This window comes from Pungitius pungitius, chromosome 3 (genome assembly GCF_949316345.1).
Source record: "Pungitius pungitius chromosome 3, fPunPun2.1, whole genome shotgun sequence".
NCBI classification, from domain to species: domain Eukaryota; kingdom Metazoa; phylum Chordata; class Actinopteri; order Perciformes; family Gasterosteidae; genus Pungitius; species Pungitius pungitius.
Genome location: NC_084902.1, coordinates 30,080,009 through 30,102,575, shown reverse-complemented (window position 1 = coordinate 30,102,575; position 22,567 = coordinate 30,080,009). Strand labels below are relative to the sequence as shown.

Below are 22,567 nucleotides of genomic sequence, written 5' to 3'. Positions count from 1 at the left end.
CAACAGTGATGGTGATGCATCATTGATGTCATAAGGCTATACTGACCACCTTTAAGGTCAATCTGTTGAACTCAATAGAAGTACATTCAATTAGAAAATGTGTCATTTCTGCCATCAGCTGAATGTGTGAAAATATTTGCACGGAAATGTACGCTGTACACCTAAATATGGTGTTTTTGGCATATTCTCCTCTTAATTTCCTTAAAAGCATCTTGACTGAATTTATAACCGATCGCATTAAGTCTGTAGAAGGAGTTGGTTGAACAGCTAAAAACTATGAAAAACGTAAATGTAAAAAGGAAATGGCGATGGATGTTGAAGTCACAGAATATTATTCCCAATACAATCCTATCATGTGACATGTATAATGGTTGCTGTTCAGTAATGTGATGGGGGATAGAATACATCTTCCATCAATCAAATGACCAGATGGAAGTGATATCGTTACATTATACATAAAGGTATTTCCCCGATAGGACCCCTGGTGCTTTAATGACGTCACTATTTAGCTCAGGTTGACGAGCGGCCCTGATGACGCGTCCAAGATGGCCGACAGGCCCCTGAGCTGTAACTTCCGCTGCCCGACTGTTCGTGACGATGGAGACCTGATGGAAGAAAGGAGACTGACTGGTGAGTTATGGTGTGGACTGAGGGCTGAAGGGCGAAAATACGACAAAACCACCTCAAACCAACACATAGAAACACTTGTCGCGGCGTCCATTGCTAAGTGGGCTAACATTAGCTCACGGCTAACTGGTGCTAACGTCTGTGCGCGCGCTTCTTTCGCTGATTTCTAGTGGTCAAATTAACCTGATTCATAGCGTTCTGTTTGGCTTTGGTTATAGTTGATCGATGGATTTACTGATTGTTGTGTTTTACAAGAACAACATTTAATGTTTTCCCTCGTTTAAAGTTGGCGTTTCTATCCGTCCTCAAAGAGCTGCACTTCCTTGTGTTGACCACTAGGGGGCGCCCTCCATCCATCACATGGGATCATGCTGCTGTGCGGGGATGACGTGTTTATGTGCTTAAAAGATCTAAACTGAATCATGCAACACATGAACAGTGAACTCTAGTCTGCACCTGAAGAAAGGCTCTTTACTTGGTAACAGTATCGCTCATTTAAATCATTCCTTTTTCTTCTTTATTGGGTCTCAGACGGTGTTTTTGTATTTGAATGATTGTGTGACTTCAAAGTGTTGGTTTTTCTTTCTGAATCCTCAGAAAATGTTGGAGGAGCAGCTGGAAAACAACAAGGTTCAAGACAAGCGGACGGAGGACGAAATGAACAAAGTAAGGAAACCTAAGTGATTGATAAACATTGATGATGATGATTGTTTCTGGTTTTTATTTACAGTAGATCAGGGTCAGAGTTACATCATCCATATCATTACAGTATGAATCGGGGCCTTGTGAAAATGTGACGTAAAGGGCCTTAAATGTAGTTGAACGTGGTCACTTACCTCCATCATGTGTGTCACCAGACACATGGTAATAATATGATGAGATTGTTGGTGTAAGATCTGATATCCCTCCCTGTGCTTTGGGTACAAGGTTTTGAAGTTGATGTAAAATGTCTCTTTTGAAATAGGACGGAGCCTCTTGAAGCGTGTGTCTAAATGTCTGTGTTCTTTGTGCAGGCTGCTGAATGAGCAGAGACACTTGAAGGTCCTGGAGGAGACGAGGAGGAGGATGGAGGAACATTTGGTAAGTGTCAACTCAATTATTACTAGTAGCTGTTAAAGTGGCAGCAGGAACGTTTTAGTTATTGTGATAGTATTTGATTACAAATTGGAAAAAAAACAGTCATTTATATCATATTGCTACAATGATTATTAGTATTAATAAGAACTTTAAAGTAAAATGTTTAATAAAACTCTTCAGTCATAGAATAGTATTTAATATTAAATCATGAAAATGTAGTTCAAAAGAATACTCAAATTATAGTATGCAACAAGGAAATACAAAATATAGTGTTATACAAAAATCATGGTCTGGTTTGGCGTTAAAAAGTAATGAAAATCATATATTATGACGTAAAGTGTAAAGATGACTCAGTATAATATGCTGGAAACAAAATGATTGTCACAAAAATATTAATAAAATTCATAGAATAGTGTGCTAACAAAGTTATTGTATAGTGTGACAAGAGCCTTAAAATAATGATGTAGTAAGCCAAAGAACTATCATATAATATATATATATATATATCATGTATCAATATAACAAACATCATTAAAGATTGTATAGTATTTTGTAAAAAAGTTTAGTAAAAAATGTCATAAAGTAGTATATTATGTCATAACATGTAGTATAGGATGTCATGAAAATGCTTTTTAAATTGTTATATTATTATGTGATGAAATGATTATACTACAGCTTAATGAATTCATAAAAAGTATTGCACAATATTTAATAATTGTTTTAAAATATTATAGTATTTCGTATAAATTAATTATATTAAAAAGTCTTATTAAACAAGTCATATTATAGTATGTCCTTAAGTATAAAAAATATAAATATATTACTTTAAATATATTAGTAAGCCATGAACCATTTTAGAAAGGTCACAATATGGTATTTCATAAAAAATATATAAAATCATTGTAAGAGTAATAAGCATCAGAAATAAAATAGCAATTTCGTAAAAAATTATGAAAATGTACACAAATAGGTTTTTGAATACATCGTGGAAAAATAAATTGCATTGTGTGCTAATTTAAATTAATAGTATGTCTAAAGTAAAAACCAACAAGTGTGTGAATTTGATGTATTTGTTGTAGTATTCATTCAAGTGTGTTAATTTGATGTATTTGTTGTAGTTTTCATTCCAGTGTGTGAATTTGATGCATTTTCTAATGTTGTGCTTTTCCTCTTTTCTCCACATGAGGGCGCAGTTTCCAGACCTGAGGACGGCAGGTTTCTTCTTCTGCTCTGCGGTTACTCTGAGGAGTAACTTTGACAGTTTGGGGGTGGTTCAGCTTTTGTCAAATGTTTGCTGTGCAGCTGAATTTTAATAAAGAATAATGTAGCATAACCCCCTGCGTGTGTCTCATTGAAAGCCCGGGAGGAGACGGACGTCTCTACTCTACCGGGGCGATGCACACTGATGACCCCACAGCGGTGGGAATCGAACCCGGGTCTGACGCCACCCAAACCGGGGACGGCGCAACCACGCCACCGTGTCATTCACCCTTAAGCATGTTTGTTTGTTGCCTTTGACTTCTTCATGTGACTGAACAACCTCAAAAATCACCCACCTGCAAAAGGCTAGAACCCACGACCTCACGCTCACGGGGCAGTCGTCTTCACCTGGAGCTATTTGCTCAGACACTATTCTCTGCTTCATTAAATACTTGTCTTCTTCACTTTGGGTGTTGAATCTTAAAACAAACTGCAGCACACAAGAACCGAACCCACAACCTTCTGCTTACAAAGTGTTCTCTCATCCCACTGAGCTAACTGATCTGATGTAACCACTGGCTTCATTGTACATTTGTCTCCTTTGTTTGGGCTATTTGGCTCTAAAACCTCTCCATAAGGGATCTCAACCCCAAACCTCTGGACTCCTTACTAGTCATGTGACACTCTGATGATTTTCCACCTGCTTGTGCTTTACAAGATCCACTCAAATGGCTCAATTATTGAGAACGTTTCAAAATGTCACATTGGGAGATAGACCTTAATGGTCACCGTGCCCCGGGATCGAACCCATGACCTCCAGCCTCTGGATGAGTCCTCTACCACGCTGAGCCATCACATCTGAGCCGCTGACCTGTTGCAACGTCACAAGACACAAGACAATTTCCATGTATGTACAACATACTATGGCAATAAACGTTTCCTGATTCCTGAAATAGTTCTGCAAACACAAAATCAAACGGTTCATATTATGAATCATTAAGAGTTCTGGTGGAGTTGTAGCAGACCTTCCTGAGCCACATTTGGGAATCGATCCTTCCTCCTCAGGGTGCCGTGTGTCAGTTCTCGTCAGCTCCTCATCTGGGTGAGCTAATCCCTGAGGGGCAAACTGGCCCATTTCTTCTGGTATTTGTTCTCCACTCTGCTGAGGAGGAACCTCAGAGGATCCTCAGGATGGATCCTCTCACTTCTCTCAGGCATCAGCGCACAGACTGCATTGAGATCATGTGCATGTGTGGGTTCTTTTCACACACTATACTATGAATACAATTAAATAATGAAATATATTTTGGGTTTTGTCTGTAGAACATCATGTTCTTGCATGATTCTGTTTGGTTTTCACTTTTAAATTCTGATTTTGTTAGATTTTCTTGTTAAAACACTAATATTAGAGAACATCACCTTCCAAAAGAACTGATAAAGAAAAACAAAAACATATATAAACGTATGTTTATCATTTAGCTGACGCTTTTATCAAAGCAACAAGTGCTTTCAATAACGAGGGTACAGAACTAGAACAAAAAGCCAAACTACACCAGTGCTTTGTAAGGAAGTGCTAACAAAGTGCTGATTCGTCCTGGTGTGGTCGGTGCAGGTGTGTTTTCAGTTTCACAGCCTGAGACACGCGTTCCTGAGAGGTGGAAATAAGGATCTGGTGGTTCACTGTGTCAGATCCTGCAGAGATATGTAGAAGGACAAAGACAAGGACGAGGACAGAGGACAATGGACAGAGAGGCTACTTTGTCGTTGTGGAGTTGCCTAGCGACAGCAGTCTGTTTTTTTATGCCGTTCCATATGTTAGCAGAATTATCCTCGACACTGAAGTGAAATCATTGAACAGAGCATTTTTTAAATGCTTGCAAGCATGTAGCAGAGTTAACACAAGTGATGCATCAAGTCTCCTGAAAGGAGTCCTCCTTTGGCTTTGGATGATTTAGTTTTAGGAGCCACCACTGCGCTCTTTCACATCCCAGAGAGACAGAGAGCATTGTTATCCATGATTGAAGGAGATGAAGAGAAACCCTTGTTGACTTGATCAGCTCTCCTAAATGTTGACTCATAAATACTCAAGATGAGTTCCTGGGACACTGTCCTCATCTTGAATTGATTGAGTTATCAAAACGGATCTGTTTAACACAGCAGACCGTGTCCCAGTTCGAGAGGTCAGAGACCTTCTCTTCACTCACTCTGAACCTTAGTTGAATTTTCCCACCACCATACTATTATTGTTTTGACTGGTTGACTACCAAACTATACGTTTTTCCAACAATCTATACTATGACAATGCTTCAATCATTTTAGACATTTTTACGGAATATGAGATATGAGTTGAAAAAGTGAAAACCAAACAGAATCATGCAAGAACATGATGTTCTACAGACAAAACCCAAAATATATTTCATTATTTAATTGTATTCATAGTATAGTGTGTGAAAAGAACCCACACATGCACATGATCTCAATGCAGTCTGTGCGCTGATGCCTGAGAGAAGTGAGAGGATCCATCCTGAGGATCCTCTGAGGTTCCTCCTCAGCAGAGTGGAGAACAAATACCAGAAGAAATGGGCCAGTTTGCCCCTCAGGGATTAGCTCACCCAGATGAGGAGCTGACGAGAACTGACACGCGGCACCCTGAGGAGGAAGGATCGATTCCCAAATGTGGCTCAGGAAGGTCTGCTACAACTCCACCAGAACTCTTAATGATTCATAATATGAACCGTTTGATTTTGTGTTTGCAGAACTATTTCAGGAATCAGGAAACGTTTATTGCCATAGTATGTTGTACATACATGGAAATTGTCTTGTGTCTTGTGACGTTGCAACAGGTCAGCGGCTCAGATGTGATGGCTCAGCGTGGTAGAGGACTCATCCAGAGGCTGGAGGTCATGGGTTCGGTCCCGGGGCACGGTAACCGTCAAGGTCTATCTCCCAATGTGACATTTTGAAACGTTCTCAATAATTGAGCCATTTGAGTGGATCTTGTAAAGCACAAGCAGGTGGAAAATCATCAGAGTGTCACATGACTAGTAAGGAGTCCAGAGGTTTTGGGTTGAGATCCCTTATGGAGAGGTTTTAGAGCCAAATAGCCCAAACAAAGGAGACAAATGTACAATGAAGCCAGTGGTTACATCAGATCAGTTAGCTCAGTGGGATGAGAGAACACTTTGTAAGCAGAAGGTTGTGGGTTCGGTTCTTGTGTGCTGCAGTTTGTTTTAAGATTCAACACCCAAAGTGAAGAAGACAAGTATTTAATGAAGCAGAGAATAGTGTCTGAGCAAATAGCTCCAGGTGAAGACGACTGCCCCGTGAGCGTGAGGTCGTGGGTTCTAGCCTTTTGCAGGTGGGTGATTTTTGAGGTTGTTCAGTCACATGAAGAAGTCAAAGGCAACAAACAAACATGCTTAAGGGTGAATGACACGGTGGCGTGGTTGCGCCGTCCCCGGTTTGGGTGGCGTCAGACCCGGGTTCGATTCCCACCGCTGTGGGGTCATCAGTGTGCATCGCCCCGGTAGAGTAGAGACGTCCGTCTCCTCCCGGGCTTTCAATGAGACACACGCAGGGGGTTATGCTACATTATTCTTTATTAAAATTCAGCTGCACAGCAAACATTTGACAAAAGCTGAACCACCCCCAAACTGTCAAAGTTACTCCTCAGAGTAACCGCAGAGCAGAAGAAGAAACCTGCCGTCCTCAGGTCTGGAAACTGCGCCCTCATGTGGAGAAAAGAGGAAAAGCACAACATTAGAAAATGCATCAAATTCACACACTTGAATGAATACTACAACAAATACATCAAATTCACACACTTGTTGGTTTTTACTTCAGACATACTATTAATTTAAATTAGCACACAATGCAATTTATTTTTCCACGATGTATTCAAAAACCTATTTGTGTACATTTTCATAATTTTTTACGAAATTGCTATTTTATTTCTGATGCTTATTACTCTTACAATGATTTTATATATTTTTTATGAAATACCATATTGTGACCTTTCTAAAATGGTTCATGGCTTACTAATATATTTAAAGTAATATATTTATATTTTTTATACTTAAGGACATACTATAATATGACTTGTTTAATAAGACTTTTTAATATAATTAATTTATACGAAATACTATAATATTTTAAAACAATTATTAAATATTGTGCAATACTTTTTATGAATTCATTAAGCTGTAGTATAATCATTTCATCACATAATAATATAACAATTTAAAAAGCATTTTCATGACATCCTATACTACATGTTATGACATAATATACTACTTTATGACATTTTTTACTAAACTTTTTTACAAAATACTATACAATCTTTAATGATGTTTGTTATATTGATACATGATATATATATATATATATATTATATGATATTTCTTTGGCTTACTACATCATTATTTTAAGGCTCTTGTCACACTATACAATAACTTTGTTAGCACACTATTCTATGAATTTTATTAATATTTTTGTGACAATCATTTTGTTTCCAGCATATTATACTGAGTCATCTTTACACTTTACGTCATAATATATGATTTTCATTACTTTTTAACGCCAAACCAGACCATGATTTTTGTATAACACTATATTTTGTATTTCCTTGTTGCATACTATAATTTGAGTATTCTTTTGAACTACATTTTCATGATTTAATATTAAATACTATTCTATGACTGAAGAGTTTTATTAAACATTTTACTTTAAAGTTCTTATTAATACTAATAATCATTGTAGCAATATGATATAAATGACTGTTTTTTTTCCAATTTGTAATCAAATACTATCACAATAACTAAAACGTTCCTGCTGCCACTTTAACAGCTACTAGTAATAATTGAGTTGACACTTACCAAATGTTCCTCCATCCTCCTCCTCGTCTCCTCCAGGACCTTCAAGTGTCTCTGCTCATTCAGCAGCCTGCACAAAGAACACAGACATTTAGACACACGCTTCAAGAGGCTCCGTCCTATTTCAAAAGAGACATTTTACATCAACTTCAAAACCTTGTACCCAAAGCACAGGGAGGGATATCAGATCTTACACCAACAATCTCATCATATTATTACCATGTGTCTGGTGACACACATGATGGAGGTAAGTGACCACGTTCAACTACATTTAAGGCCCTTTACGTCACATTTTCACAAGGCCCCGATTCATACTGTAATGATATGGATGATGTAACTCTGACCCTGATCTACTGTAAATAAAAACCAGAAACAATCATCATCATCAATGTTTATCAATCACTTAGGTTTCCTTACTTTGTTCATTTCGTCCTCCGTCCGCTTGTCTTGAACCTTGTTGTTTTCCAGCTGCTCCTCCAACATTTTCTGAGGATTCAGAAAGAAAAACCAACACTTTGAAGTCACACAATCATTCAAATACAAAAACACCGTCTGAGACCCAATAAAGAAGAAAAAGGAATGATTTAAATGAGCGATACTGTTACCAAGTAAAGAGCCTTTCTTCAGGTGCAGACTAGAGTTCACTGTTCATGTGTTGCATGATTCAGTTTAGATCTTTTAAGCACATAAACACGTCATCCCCGCACAGCAGCATGATCCCATGTGATGGATGGAGGGCGCCCCCTAGTGGTCAACACAAGGAAGTGCAGCTCTTTGAGGACGGATAGAAACGCCAACTTTAAACGAGGGAAAACATTAAATGTTGTTCTTGTAAAACACAACAATCAGTAAATCCATCGATCAACTATAACCAAAGCCAAACAGAACGCTATGAATCAGGTTAATTTGACCACTAGAAATCAGCGAAAGAACCGCGCGCACAGACGTTAGCACCAGTTAGCCGTGAGCTAATGTTAGCCCACTTAGCAATGGACGCTGCGACAAGTGTTTCTATGTGTTGGTTTGAGGTGGTTTTGTCGTATTTTCGCCCTTCAGCCCTCAGTCCACACCATAACTCACCAGTCAGTCTCCTTTCTTCCATCAGGTCTCCATCGTCACGAACAGTCGGGCAGCGGAAGTTACAGCTCAGGGGCCTGTCGGCCATCTTGGACGCGTCATCAGGGCCGCTCGTCAACCTGAGCTAAATAGTGACGTCATTACAGCACCAGGGGTCCTATCGGGGAAATACCTTTATGTATAATGTAACGATATCACTTCCATCTGGTCATTTGATTGATGGAAGATGTATTCTATCCCCCATCACATTACTGAACAGCAACCATTATACATGTCACATGATAGGATTGTATTGGGAATAATATTCTGTGACTTCAACATCCATCGCCATTTCCTTTTTACATTTACGTTGTTTTTCATCATTTTTTTCTGTTCAACCAACTCCTTCTAGAGACTTAATGCGATGGGTTTCAAATTCAGTCAAGATGCTCTTAAGGAATTTGGAGAACATTTAGGTGAACGACCTCAATGTGGTTTTATTATTCAATTCAATTCAATTCATTTCATTTTGTATAGCCCAAAATCGCAAATTACAAATTTGCCTCAGAGGGCTTTACAGTCTGTACACATGCAACATCCTCTGTGCCCAAACCCTCACATCGGCACAGGAACAACTCCCCAAAATATGAAAAAACCCTTCAATGGGGAAAAAAGGGAAGAAACCTTAGTGAGACGGTCAGAGGAGGATCCCTCTCCCGGGATGGACACACTGCAATGGATGTCATGTGTACACAATCAACAATGTAAAAGATGTACAATACATTCAATTTCTCTAACAGAAATGATACAAGTAATTGCAAGTAGCAGAACAGGTGTACGGCAGGACCACTGCAGGGACAACCTCCATCAGATAGAACCACCATCCACAGAGGCTTCTGTGGGGAGGGAGAGCAGAAAGATGTTGGTTTATGATGACAGTAATAAGAATCATATTTAAAGTAATGATGATGGCAGCAGCAGGTGTCAGCAGAGCCATGAGCCAGGAGTCAGAACCGGGGTCCGCACAAAACTATGATCCACGGAGACCTGCTAGGCGAGAAAGCACAAAAAACTACGTAAAGAAGCTTAATTAGTGATGTACATTAATAAAACATGGATGATTGTGGGAGGAGAGAGTGAGAGAGTGAGAGAGTGAGAGTGTGAGAGTGAAAGAGGGGCTCGGTGTGTACTAAGTCGTCCCCCGGCAGTCTAAGCCTAGAGCAGCTTAACTAAGGGCTGGTCCAGGCTCACCTGAGCCAGCCCTAACTATAAGCAATATCAAAGAGGAACGTTTTAAGCTTTATCTTAAATGAACTGACCGAGTCTGCCCCCCGGACTGAAAGTGGAAGCTGGTTCCACAAAAGAGGAGCTTGATAACTGAAGGCTCTGGCCCCCATCCTACTTTTTAAAACTCTAGGAACCACAAGTAGCCCAGCATCTACGGAGCCAGATGCCTTGTAGGACAATACGGTGTAACAAGCTCTTTAAGATAAGACGGTGCCTCACCAGCAAGTGCCTTGTAGGTGAGGAGAAGTACCTTAAATTCTATTCTTGATTTAACAGGAAGCCAGTGCAGAGAAGTTAATACAGGAGTTATATGATCCCATTTCTTACTTCTTGTTAATACATGTGCTGCAGCATTCTGAATCAGCTGGAGAGGTTTAAGCGATTTACAAGAGCAGCCTGATAACAAAGAATTACAGTAATCCAGTCTAGAAGTAACAAATGCATGAACTAGTTTTTCTGCATCACTTTGAGACAGGAAGTTCCTGATTTTCGATATATTCCGTAGATGAAAAAAGGCAGTCCTTGAAGTCTTCTTCATATGAGAGTTGAAGGACATATCCTGGTCGAACAGAACTCCAAGATTTCTGACGGTGCTGTTGGATACCAGAGCAATTCAATGCTTCAATCATTTTAGACATTTTTACGGAATATGAGTTGAAAAAGTGAAAACCAAACAGAATCATGCAAGAACATGATGTTCTACAGACAAAACCCAAAATATATTTCATTATTTAATTGTATTCATAGTATAGTGTGTGAAAAGAACCCACACATGCACATGATCTCAATGCAGTCTGTGCGCTGATGCCTGAGAGAAGTGAGAGGATCCATCCTGAGGATCCTCTGAGGTTCCTCCTCAGCAGAGTGGAGAACAAATACCAGAAGAAATGGGCCAGTTTGCCCCTCAGGGATTAGCTCACCCAGATGAGGAGCTGACGAGAACTGACACGCGGCACCCTGAGGAGGAAGGATCGATTCCCAAATGTGGCTCAGGAAGGTCTGCTACAACTCCACCAGAACTCTTAATGATTCATAATATGAACCGTTTGATTTTGTGTTTGCAGAACTATTTCAGGAATCAGGAAACGTTTATTGCCATAGTATGTTGTACATACATGGAAATTGTCTTGTGTCTTGTGACGTTGCAACAGGTCAGCGGCTCAGATGTGATAGCTCAGCGTGGTAGAGGACTCATCCAGAGGCTGGAGGTCATGGGTTCGATCCCGGGGCACGGTGACCATTAAGGTCTATCTCCCAATGTGACATTTTGAAACGTTCTCAATAATTGAGCCATTTGAGTGGATCTTGTAAAGCACAAGCAGGTGGAAAATCATCAGAGTGTCACATGACTAGTAAGGAGTCCAGAGGTTTTGGGTTGAGATCCCTTATGGAGAGGTTTTAGAGCCAAATAGCCCAAACAAAGGAGACAAATGTACAATGAAGCCAGTGGTTACATCAGATCAGTTAGCTCAGTGGGATGAGAGAACACTTTGTAAGCAGAAGGTTGTGGGTTCGGTTCTTGTGTGCTGCAGTTTGTTTTAAGATTCAACACCCAAAGTGAAGAAGACAAGTATTTAATGAAGCAGAGAATAGTGTCTGAGCAAATAGCTCCAGGTGAAGACGACTGCCCCGTGAGCGTGAGGTCGTGGGTTCTAGCCTTTTGCAGGTGGGTGATTTTTGAGGTTGTTCAGTCACATGAAGAAGTCAAAGGCAACAAACAAACATGCTTAAGGGTGAATGACACGGTGGCGTGGTTGCGCCGTCCCCGGTTTGGGTGGCGTCAGACCCGGGTTCGATTCCCACCGCTGTGGGGTCATCAGTGTGCATCGCCCCGGTAGAGTAGAGACGTCCGTCTCCTCCCGGGCTTTCAATGAGACACACGCAGGGGGTTATGCTACATTATTCTTTATTAAAATTCAGCTGCACAGCAAACATTTGACAAAAGCTGAACCACCCCCAAACTGTCAAAGTTACTCCTCAGAGTAACCGCAGAGCAGAAGAAGAAACCTGCCGTCCTCAGGTCTGGAAACTGCGCCCTCATGTGGAGAAAAGAGGAAAAGCACAACATTAGAAAATGCATCAAATTCACACACTGGAATGAAAACTACAACAAATACATCAAATTAACACACTTGAATGAATACTACAACAAATACATCAAATTCACACACTTGTTGGTTTTTACTTTAGACATACTATTAATTTAAATTAGCACACAATGCAATTTATTTTTCCACGATGTATTCAAAAACCTATTTGTGTACATTTTCATAATTTTTTACGAAATTGCTATTTTATTTCTGATGCTTATTACTCTTACAATGATTTTATATATTTTTTATGAAATACCATATTGTGACCTTTCTAAAATGGTTCATGGCTTACTAATATATTTAAAGTAATATATTTATATTTTTTATACTTAAGGACATACTATAATATGACTTGTTTAATAAGACTTTTTAATATAATTAATTTATACGAAATACTATAATATTTTAAAACAATTATTAAATATTGTGCAATACTTTTTATGAATTCATTAAGCTGTAGTATAATCATTTCATCACATAATAATATAACAATTTAAAAAGCATTTTCATGACATCCTATACTACATGTTATGACATAATATACTACTTTATGACATTTTTTACTAAACTTTTTTACAAAATACTATACAATCTTTAATGATGTTTGTTATATTGATACATGATATATATATATATATATATTATATGATATTTCTTTGGCTTACTACATCATTATTTTAAGGCTCTTGTCACACTATACAATAACTTTGTTAGCACACTATTCTATGAATTTTATTAATATTTTTGTGACAATCATTTTGTTTCCAGCATATTATACTGAGTCATCTTTACACTTTACGTCATAATATATGATTTTCATTACTTTTTAACGGCAAACCAGACCATGATTTTTGTATAACACTATATTTTGTATTTCCTTGTTGCATACTATAATTTGAGTATTCTTTTGAACTACATTTTCATGATTTAATATTAAATACTATTCTATGACTGAAGAGTTTTATTAAACATTTTACTTTAAAGTTCTTATTAATACTAATAATCATTGTAGCAATATGATATAAATGACTGTTTTTTTTCCAATTTGTAATCAAATACTATCACAATAACTAAAACGTTCCTGCTGCCACTTTAACAGCTACTAGTAATAATTGAGTTGACACTTACCAAATGTTCCTCCATCCTCCTCCTCGTCTCCTCCAGGACCTTCAAGTGTCTCTGCTCATTCAGCAGCCTGCACAAAGAACACAGACATTTAGACACACGCTTCAAGAGGCTCCGTCCTATTTCAAAAGAGACATTTTACATCAACTTCAAAACCTTGTACCCAAAGCACAGGGAGGGATATCAGATCTTACACCAACAATCTCATCATATTATTACCATGTGTCTGGTGACACACATGATGGAGGTAAGTGACCACGTTCAACTACATTTAAGGCCCTTTACGTCACATTTTCACAAGGCCCCGATTCATACTGTAATGATATGGATGATGTAACTCTGACCCTGATCTACTGTAAATAAAAACCAGAAACAATCATCATCATCAATGTTTATCAATCACTTAGGTTTCCTTACTTTGTTCATTTCGTCCTCCGTCCGCTTGTCTTGAACCTTGTTGTTTTCCAGCTGCTCCTCCAACATTTTCTGAGGATTCAGAAAGAAGAAACAAACACTTTGAAGTCACACAATCATTCAAATACAAAAACACCGTCTGAGACCCAATAAAGAAGAAAAAGGAATGATTTAAATGAGCGATACTGTTACCAAGTAAAGAGCCTTTCTTCAGGTGCAGACTAGAGTTCACTGTTCATGTGTTGCATGATTCAGTTTAGATCTTTTAAGCACATAAACACGTCATCCCCGCACAGCAGCATGATCCCATGTGATGGATGGAGGGCGCCCCCTAGTGGTCAACACAAGGAAGTGCAGCTCTTTGAGGACGGATAGAAACGCCAACTTTAAACGAGGGAAAACATTAAATGTTGTTCTTGTAAAACACAACAATCAGTAAATCCATCGATCAACTATAACCAAAGCCAAACAGAACGCTATGAATCAGGTTAATTTGACCACTAGAAATCAGCGAAAGAACCGCGCGCACAGACGTTAGCACCAGTTAGCCGTGAGCTAATGTTAGCCCACTTAGCAATGGACGCTGCGACAAGTGTTTCTATGTGTTGGTTTGAGGTGGTTTTGTCGTATTTTCGCCCTTCAGCCCTCAGTCCACACCATAACTCACCAGTCAGTCTCCTTTCTTCCATCAGGTCTCCATCGTCACGAACAGTCGGGCAGCGGAAGTTACAGCTCAGGGGCCTGTCGGCCATCTTGGACGCGTCATCAGGGCCGCTCGTCAACCTGAGCTAAATAGTGACGTCATTACAGCACCAGGGGTCCTATCGGGGAAATACCTTTATGTATAATGTAACGATATCACTTCCATCTGGTCATTTGATTGATGGAAGATGTATTCTATCCCCCATCACATTACTGAACAGCAACCATTATACATGTCACATGATAGGATTGTATTGGGAATAATATTCTGTGACTTCAACATCCATCGCCATTTCCTTTTTACATTTACGTTGTTTTTCATCATTTTTTTCTGTTCAACCAACTCCTTCTAGAGACTTAATGCGATGGGTTTCAAATTCAGTCAAGATGCTCTTAAGGAATTTGGAGAACATTTAGGTGAACGACCTCAATGTGGTTTTATTATTCAATTCAATTCAATTCATTTCATTTTGTATAGCCCAAAATCGCAAATTACAAATTTGCCTCAGAGGGCTTTACAGTCTGTACACATGCAACATCCTCTGTGCCCAAACCCTCACATCGGCACAGGAACAACTCCCCAAAATATGAAAAAACCCTTCAATGGGGAAAAAAGGGAAGAAACCTTAGTGAGACGGTCAGAGGAGGATCCCTCTCCCGGGATGGACAGACTGCAATGGATGTCATGTGTACACAATCAACAATGTAAAAGATGTACAATACATTCAATTTCTCTAACAGAAATGATACAAGTAATTGCAAGTAGCAGAACAGGTGTACGGCAGGACCACTGCAGGGACAACCTCCATCAGATAGAACCACCATCCACAGAGGCTTCTGTGGGGAGGGAGAGCAGAAAGATGTTGGTTTATGATGACAGTAATATGAATCATATTTAAAGTAATGATGATGGCAGCAGCAGGTGTCAGCAGAGCCATGAGCCAGGAGTCAGAACCGGGGTCCGCACAAAACTATGATCCACAGAGACCTGCTAGGCGAGAAAGCACAAAGAACTACGTAAAGAAGCTTAATTAGTGATGTACATTAATAAAACATGGATGATTGTGGGAGGAGAGAGTGAGAGAGTGAGAGAGTGAGAGTGTGAGAGTGAAAGAGGGGCTCGGTGTGTACTAAGTCGTCCCCCGGCAGTCTAAGCCTAGAGCAGCTTAACTAAGGGCTGGTCCAGGCTCACCTGAGCCAGCCCTAACTATAAGCAATATCAAAGAGGAACGTTTTAAGCTTTATCTTAAATGAACTGACCGAGTCTGCCCCCCGGACTGAAAGTGGAAGCTGGTTCCACAAAAGAGGAGCTTGATAACTGAAGGCTCTGGCCCCCATCCTACTTTTTAAAACTCTAGGAACCACAAGTAGCCCAGCATCTACGGAGCCAGATGCCTTGTAGGACAATACGGTGTAACAAGCTCTTTAAGATAAGACGGTGCCTCACCAGCAAGTGCCTTGTAGGTGAGGAGAAGTACCTTAAATTCTATTCTTGATTTAACAGGAAGCCAGTGCAGAGAAGTTAATACAGGAGTTATATGATCCCATTTCTTACTTCTTGTTAATACATGTGCTGCAGCATTCTGAATCAGCTGGAGAGGTTTAAGCGATTTACAAGAGCAGCCTGATAACAAAGAATTACAGTAATCCAGTCTAGAAGTAACAAATGCATGAACTAGTTTTTCTGCATCACTTTGAGACAGGAAGTTCCTGATTTTCGATATATTCCGTAGATGAAAAAAGGCAGTCCTTGAAGTCTTCTTCATATGAGAGTTGAAGGACATATCCTGGTCGAACAGAACTCCAAGATTTCTGACGGTGCTGTTGGATACCAGAGCAATTCAATGCTTCAATCATTTTAGACATTTTTACGGAATATGAGTTGAAAAAGTGAAAACCAAACAGAATCATGCAAGAACATGATGTTCTACAGACAAAACCCAAAATATATTTCATTATTTAATTGTATTCATAGTATAGTGTGTGAAAAGAACCCACACATGCACATGATCTCAATGCAGTCTGTGCGCTGATGCCTGAGAGAAGTGAGAGGATCCATCCTGAGGATCCTCTGAGGTTCCTCCTCAGCAGAGTGGAGAACAAATACCAGAAGAAATGGGCCAGTTTGCCCCTCAGGGATTAGCTCACCCAGATGAGGAGCTGACGAGAACTGACACGCGGCACCCTGAGGAGGAAGGATCGATTCCCAAATGTGGCTCAGGAAGGTCTGCTACAACTCCACCAGAACTCTTAATGATTCATAATATGAACCGTTTGATTTTGTGTTTGCAGAACTATTTCAGGAATCAGGAAACGTTTATTGCCATAGTATGTTGTACATACATGGAAATTGTCTTGTGTCTTGTGACGTTGCAACAGGTCAGCGGCTCAGATGTGATAGCTCAGCGTGGTAGAGGACTCATCCAGAGGCTGGAGGTCATGGGTTCGATCCCGGGGCACGGTGACCATTAAGGTCTATCTCCCAATGTGACATTTTGAAACGTTCTCAATAATTGAGCCATTTGAGTGGATCTTGTAAAGCACAAGCAGGTGGAAAATCATCAGAGTGTCACATGACTAGTAAGGAGTCCAGAGGTTTTGGGTTGAGATCCCTTATGGAGAGGTTTTAGAGCCAAATAGCCCAAACAAAGGAGACAAATGTACAATGAAGCCAGTGGTTACATCAGATCAGTTAGCTCAGTGGGATGAGAGAACACTTTGTAAGCAGAAGGTTGTGGGTTCGGTTCTTGTGTGCTGCAGTTTGTTTTAAGATTCAACACCCAAAGTGAAGAAGACAAGTATTTAATGAAGCAGAGAATAGTGTCTGAGCAAATAGCTCCAGGTGAAGACGACTGCCCCGTGAGCGTGAGGTCGTGGGTTCTAGCCTTTTGCAGGTGGGTGATTTTTGAGGTTGTTCAGTCACATGAAGAAGTCAAAGGCAACAAACAAACATGCTTAAGGGTGAATGACACGGTGGCGTGGTTGCGCCGTCCCCGGTTTGGGTGGCGTCAGACCCGGGTTCGATTCCCACCGCTGTGGGGTCATCAGTGTGCATCGCCCCGGTAGAGTAGAGACGTCCGTCTCCTCCCGGGCTTTCAATGAGACACACGCAGGGGGTTATGCTACATTATTCTTTATTAAAATTCAGCTGCACAGCAAACATTTGACAAAAGCTGAACCACCCCCAAACTGTCAAAGTTACTCCTCAGAGTAACCGCAGAGCAGAAGAAGAAACCTGCCGTCCTCAGGTCTGGAAACTGCGCCCTCATGTGGAGAAAAGAGGAAAAGCACAACATTAGAAAATGCATCAAATTCACACACTGGAATGAAAACTACAACAAATACATCAAATTAACACACTTGAATGAATACTACAACAAATACATCAAATTCACACACTTGTTGGTTTTTACTTTAGACATACTATTAATTTAAATTAGCACACAATGCAATTTATTTTTCCACGATGTATTCAAAAACCTATTTGTGTACATTTTCATAATTTTTTACGAAATTGCTATTTTATTTCTGATGCTTATTACTCTTACAATGATTTTATATATTTTTTATGAAATACCATATTGTGACCTTTCTAAAATGGTTCATGGCTTACTAATATATTTAAAGTAATATATTTATATTTTTTATACTTAAGGACATACTATAATATGACTTGTTTAATAAGACTTTTTAATATAATTAATTTATACGAAATACTATAATATTTTAAAACAATTATTAAATATTGTGCAATACTTTTTATGAATTCATTAAGCTGTAGTATAATCATTTCATCACATAATAATATAACAATTTAAAAAGCATTTTCATGACATCCTATACTACATGTTATGACATAATATACTACTTTATGACATTTTTTACTAAACTTTTTTACAAAATACTATACAATCTTTAATGATGTTTGTTATATTGATACATGATATATATATATATATATATTATATGATATTTCTTTGGCTTACTACATCATTATTTTAAGGCTCTTGTCACACTATACAATAACTTTGTTAGCACACTATTCTATGAATTTTATTAATATTTTTGTGACAATCATTTTGTTTCCAGCATATTATACTGAGTCATCTTTACACTTTACGTCATAATATATGATTTTCATTACTTTTTAACGGCAAACCAGACCATGATTTTTGTATAACACTATATTTTGTATTTCCTTGTTGCATACTATAATTTGAGTATTCTTTTGAACTACATTTTCATGATTTAATATTAAATACTATTCTATGACTGAAGAGTTTTATTAAACATTTTACTTTAAAGTTCTTATTAATACTAATAATCATTGTAGCAATATGATATAAATGACTGTTTTTTTTCCAATTTGTAATCAAATACTATCACAATAACTAAAACGTTCCTGCTGCCACTTTAACAGCTACTAGTAATAATTGAGTTGACACTTACCAAATGTTCCTCCATCCTCCTCCTCGTCTCCTCCAGGACCTTCAAGTGTCTCTGCTCATTCAGCAGCCTGCACAAAGAACACAGACATTTAGACACACGCTTCAAGAGGCTCCGTCCTATTTCAAAAGAGACATTTTACATCAACTTCAAAACCTTGTACCCAAAGCACAGGGAGGGATATCAGATCTTACACCAACAATCTCATCATATTATTACCATGTGTCTGGTGACACACATGATGGAGGTAAGTGACCACGTTCAACTACATTTAAGGCCCTTTACGTCACATTTTCACAAGGCCCCGATTCATACTGTAATGATATGGATGATGTAACTCTGACCCTGATCTACTGTAAATAAAAACCAGAAACAATCATCATCATCAATGTTTATCAATCACTTAGGTTTCCTTACTTTGTTCATTTCGTCCTCCGTCCGCTTGTCTTGAACCTTGTTGTTTTCCAGCTGCTCCTCCAACATTTTCTGAGGATTCAGAAAGAAGAAACAAACACTTTGAAGTCACACAATCATTCAAATACAAAAACACCGTCTGAGACCCAATAAAGAAGAAAAAGGAATGATTTAAATGAGCGATACTGTTACCAAGTAAAGAGCCTTTCTTCAGGTGCAGACTAGAGTTCACTGTTCATGTGTTGCATGATTCAGTTTAGATCTTTTAAGCACATAAACACGTCATCCCCGCACAGCAGCATGATCCCATGTGATGGATGGAGGGCGCCCCCTAGTGGTCAACACAAGGAAGTGCAGCTCTTTGAGGACGGATAGAAACGCCAACTTTAAACGAGGGAAAACATTAAATGTTGTTCTTGTAAAACACAACAATCAGTAAATCCATCGATCAACTATAACCAAAGCCAAACAGAACGCTATGAATCAGGTTAATTTGACCACTAGAAATCAGCGAAAGAACCGCGCGCACAGACGTTAGCACCAGTTAGCCGTGAGCTAATGTTAGCCCACTTAGCAATGGACGCTGCGACAAGTGTTTCTATGTGTTGGTTTGAGGTGGTTTTGTCGTATTTTCGCCCTTCAGCCCTCAGTCCACACCATAACTCACCAGTCAGTCTCCTTTCTTCCATCAGGTCTCCATCGTCACGAACAGTCGGGCAGCGGAAGTTACAGCTCAGGGGCCTGTCGGCCATCTTGGACGCGTCATCAGGGCCGCTCGTCAACCTGAGCTAAATAGTGACGTCATTACAGCACCAGGGGTCCTATCGGGGAAATACCTTTATGTATAATGTAACGATATCACTTCCATCTGGTCATTTGATTGATGGAAGATGTATTCTATCCCCCATCACATTACTGAACAGCAACCATTATACATGTCACATGATAGGATTGTATTGGGAATAATATTCTGTGACTTCAACATCCATCGCCATTTCCTTTTTACATTTACGTTGTTTTTCATCATTTTTTTCTGTTCAACCAACTCCTTCTAGAGACTTAATGCGATGGGTTTCAAATTCAGTCAAGATGCTCTTAAGGAATTTGGAGAACATTTAGGTGAACGACCTCAATGTGGTTTTATTATTCAATTCAATTCAATTCATTTCATTTTGTATAGCCCAAAATCGCAAATTACAAATTTGCCTCAGAGGGCTTTACAGTCTGTACACATGCAACATCCTCTGTGCCCAAACCCTCACATCGGCACAGGAACAACTCCCCAAAATATGAAAAAACCCTTCAATGGGGAAAAAAGGGAAGAAACCTTAGTGAGACGGTCAGAGGAGGATCCCTCTCCCGGGATGGACAGACTGCAATGGATGTCATGTGTACACAATCAACAATGTAAAAGATGTACAATACATTCAATTTCTCTAACAGAAATGATACAAGTAATTGCAAGTAGCAGAACAGGTGTACGGCAGGACCACTGCAGGGACAACCTCCATCAGATAGAACCACCATCCACAGAGGCTTCTGTGGGGAGGGAGAGCAGAAAGATGTTGGTTTATGATGACAGTAATATGAATCATATTTAAAGTAATGATGATGGCAGCAGCAGGTGTCAGCAGAGCCATGAGCCAGGAGTCAGAACCGGGGTCCGCACAAAACTATGATCCACAGAGACCTGCTAGGCGAGAAAGCACAAAGAACTACGTAAAGAAGCTTAATTAGTGATGTACATTAATAAAACATGGATGATTGTGGGAGGAGAGAGTGAGAGAGTGAGAGAGTGAGAGTGTGAGAGTGAAAGAGGGGCTCGGTGTGTACTAAGTCGTCCCCCGGCAGTCTAAGCCTAGAGCAGCTTAACTAAGGGCTGGTCCAGGCTCACCTGAGCCAGCCCTAACTATAAGCAATATCAAAGAGGAACGTTTTAAGCTTTATCTTAAATGAACTGACCGAGTCTGCCCCCCGGACTGAAAGTGGAAGCTGGTTCCACAAAAGAGGAGCTTGATAACTGAAGGCTCTGGCCCCCATCCTACTTTTTAAAACTCTAGGAACCACAAGTAGCCCAGCATCTACGGAGCCAGATGCCTTGTAGGACAATACGGTGTAACAAGCTCTTTAAGATAAGACGGTGCCTCACCAGCAAGTGCCTTGTAGGTGAGGAGAAGTACCTTAAATTCTATTCTTGATTTAACAGGAAGCCAGTGCAGAGAAGTTAATACAGGAGTTATATGATCCCATTTCTTACTTCTTGTTAATACATGTGCTGCAGCATTCTGAATCAGCTGGAGAGGTTTAAGCGATTTACAAGAGCAGCCTGATAACAAAGAATTACAGTAATCCAGTCTAGAAGTAACAAATGCATGAACTAGTTTTTCTGCATCACTTTGAGACAGGAAGTTCCTGATTTTCGATATATTCCGTAGATGAAAAAAGGCAGTCCTTGAAGTCTTCTTCATATGAGAGTTGAAGGACATATCCTGGTCGAACAGAACTCCAAGATTTCTGACGGTGCTGTTGGATACCAGAGCAATTCAATGCTTCAATCATTTTAGACATTTTTACGGAATATGAGTTGAAAAAGTGAAAACCAAACAGAATCATGCAAGAACATGATGTTCTACAGACAAAACCCAAAATATATTTCATTATTTAATTGTATTCATAGTATAGTGTGTGAAAAGAACCCACACATGCACATGATCTCAATGCAGTCTGTGCGCTGATGCCTGAGAGAAGTGAGAGGATCCATCCTGAGGATCCTCTGAGGTTCCTCCTCAGCAGAGTGGAGAACAAATACCAGAAGAAATGGGCCAGTTTGCCCCTCAGGGATTAGCTCACCCAGATGAGGAGCTGACGAGAACTGACACGCGGCACCCTGAGGAGGAAGGATCGATTCCCAAATGTGGCTCAGGAAGGTCTGCTACAACTCCACCAGAACTCTTAATGATTCATAATATGAACCGTTTGATTTTGTGTTTGCAGAACTATTTCAGGAATCAGGAAACGTTTATTGCCATAGTATGTTGTACATACATGGAAATTGTCTTGTGTCTTGTGACGTTGCAACAGGTCAGCGGCTCAGATGTGATAGCTCAGCGTGGTAGAGGACTCATCCAGAGGCTGGAGGTCATGGGTTCGATCCCGGGGCACGGTGACCATTAAGGTCTATCTCCCAATGTGACATTTTGAAACGTTCTCAATAATTGAGCCATTTGAGTGGATCTTGTAAAGCACAAGCAGGTG

At 39.6% G+C, this 22,567-nt stretch overlaps 4 long non-coding RNA genes across 4 annotated transcripts; 1 reads left to right on the top strand and 3 right to left on the bottom strand.

Annotated features, from left to right (window-relative positions):
* The first annotated feature begins 494 nt into the window (after positions 1-494).
* LOC119212900 (uncharacterized) lies at positions 495-3,037 on the top strand. The gene is made up of 5 exons (XR_005119854.2): positions 495-630; positions 967-1,105; positions 1,225-1,293; positions 1,641-1,707; positions 2,891-3,037. It is a non-coding gene; the product is annotated as an uncharacterized LOC119212900 (long non-coding RNA).
* A 3,448-nt stretch (positions 3,038-6,485) lies between these two features.
* On the bottom strand, positions 6,486-8,989 carry LOC119212891 (uncharacterized). The gene is made up of 5 exons (XR_005119852.2): positions 8,856-8,989; positions 8,381-8,519; positions 8,193-8,261; positions 7,779-7,845; positions 6,486-6,632 (listed from the first exon to the last, which is right to left on the bottom strand). It is a non-coding gene; the product is annotated as an uncharacterized LOC119212891 (long non-coding RNA).
* A 3,018-nt stretch (positions 8,990-12,007) lies between these two features.
* On the bottom strand, positions 12,008-14,551 carry LOC119212895 (uncharacterized). Its single transcript, XR_009955954.1, has 5 exons — positions 14,418-14,551; positions 13,943-14,081; positions 13,754-13,822; positions 13,340-13,406; positions 12,008-12,154 (listed from the first exon to the last, which is right to left on the bottom strand). It is a non-coding gene; the product is annotated as an uncharacterized LOC119212895 (long non-coding RNA).
* Positions 14,552-17,569: 3,018 nt separating this feature from the next.
* Positions 17,570-20,113, bottom strand: LOC119221213 (uncharacterized). The gene is made up of 5 exons (XR_005120670.2): positions 19,980-20,113; positions 19,505-19,643; positions 19,316-19,384; positions 18,902-18,968; positions 17,570-17,716 (listed from the first exon to the last, which is right to left on the bottom strand). It is a non-coding gene; the product is annotated as an uncharacterized LOC119221213 (long non-coding RNA).
* Between the last annotated feature and the right edge of the window lie 2,454 nt (positions 20,114-22,567).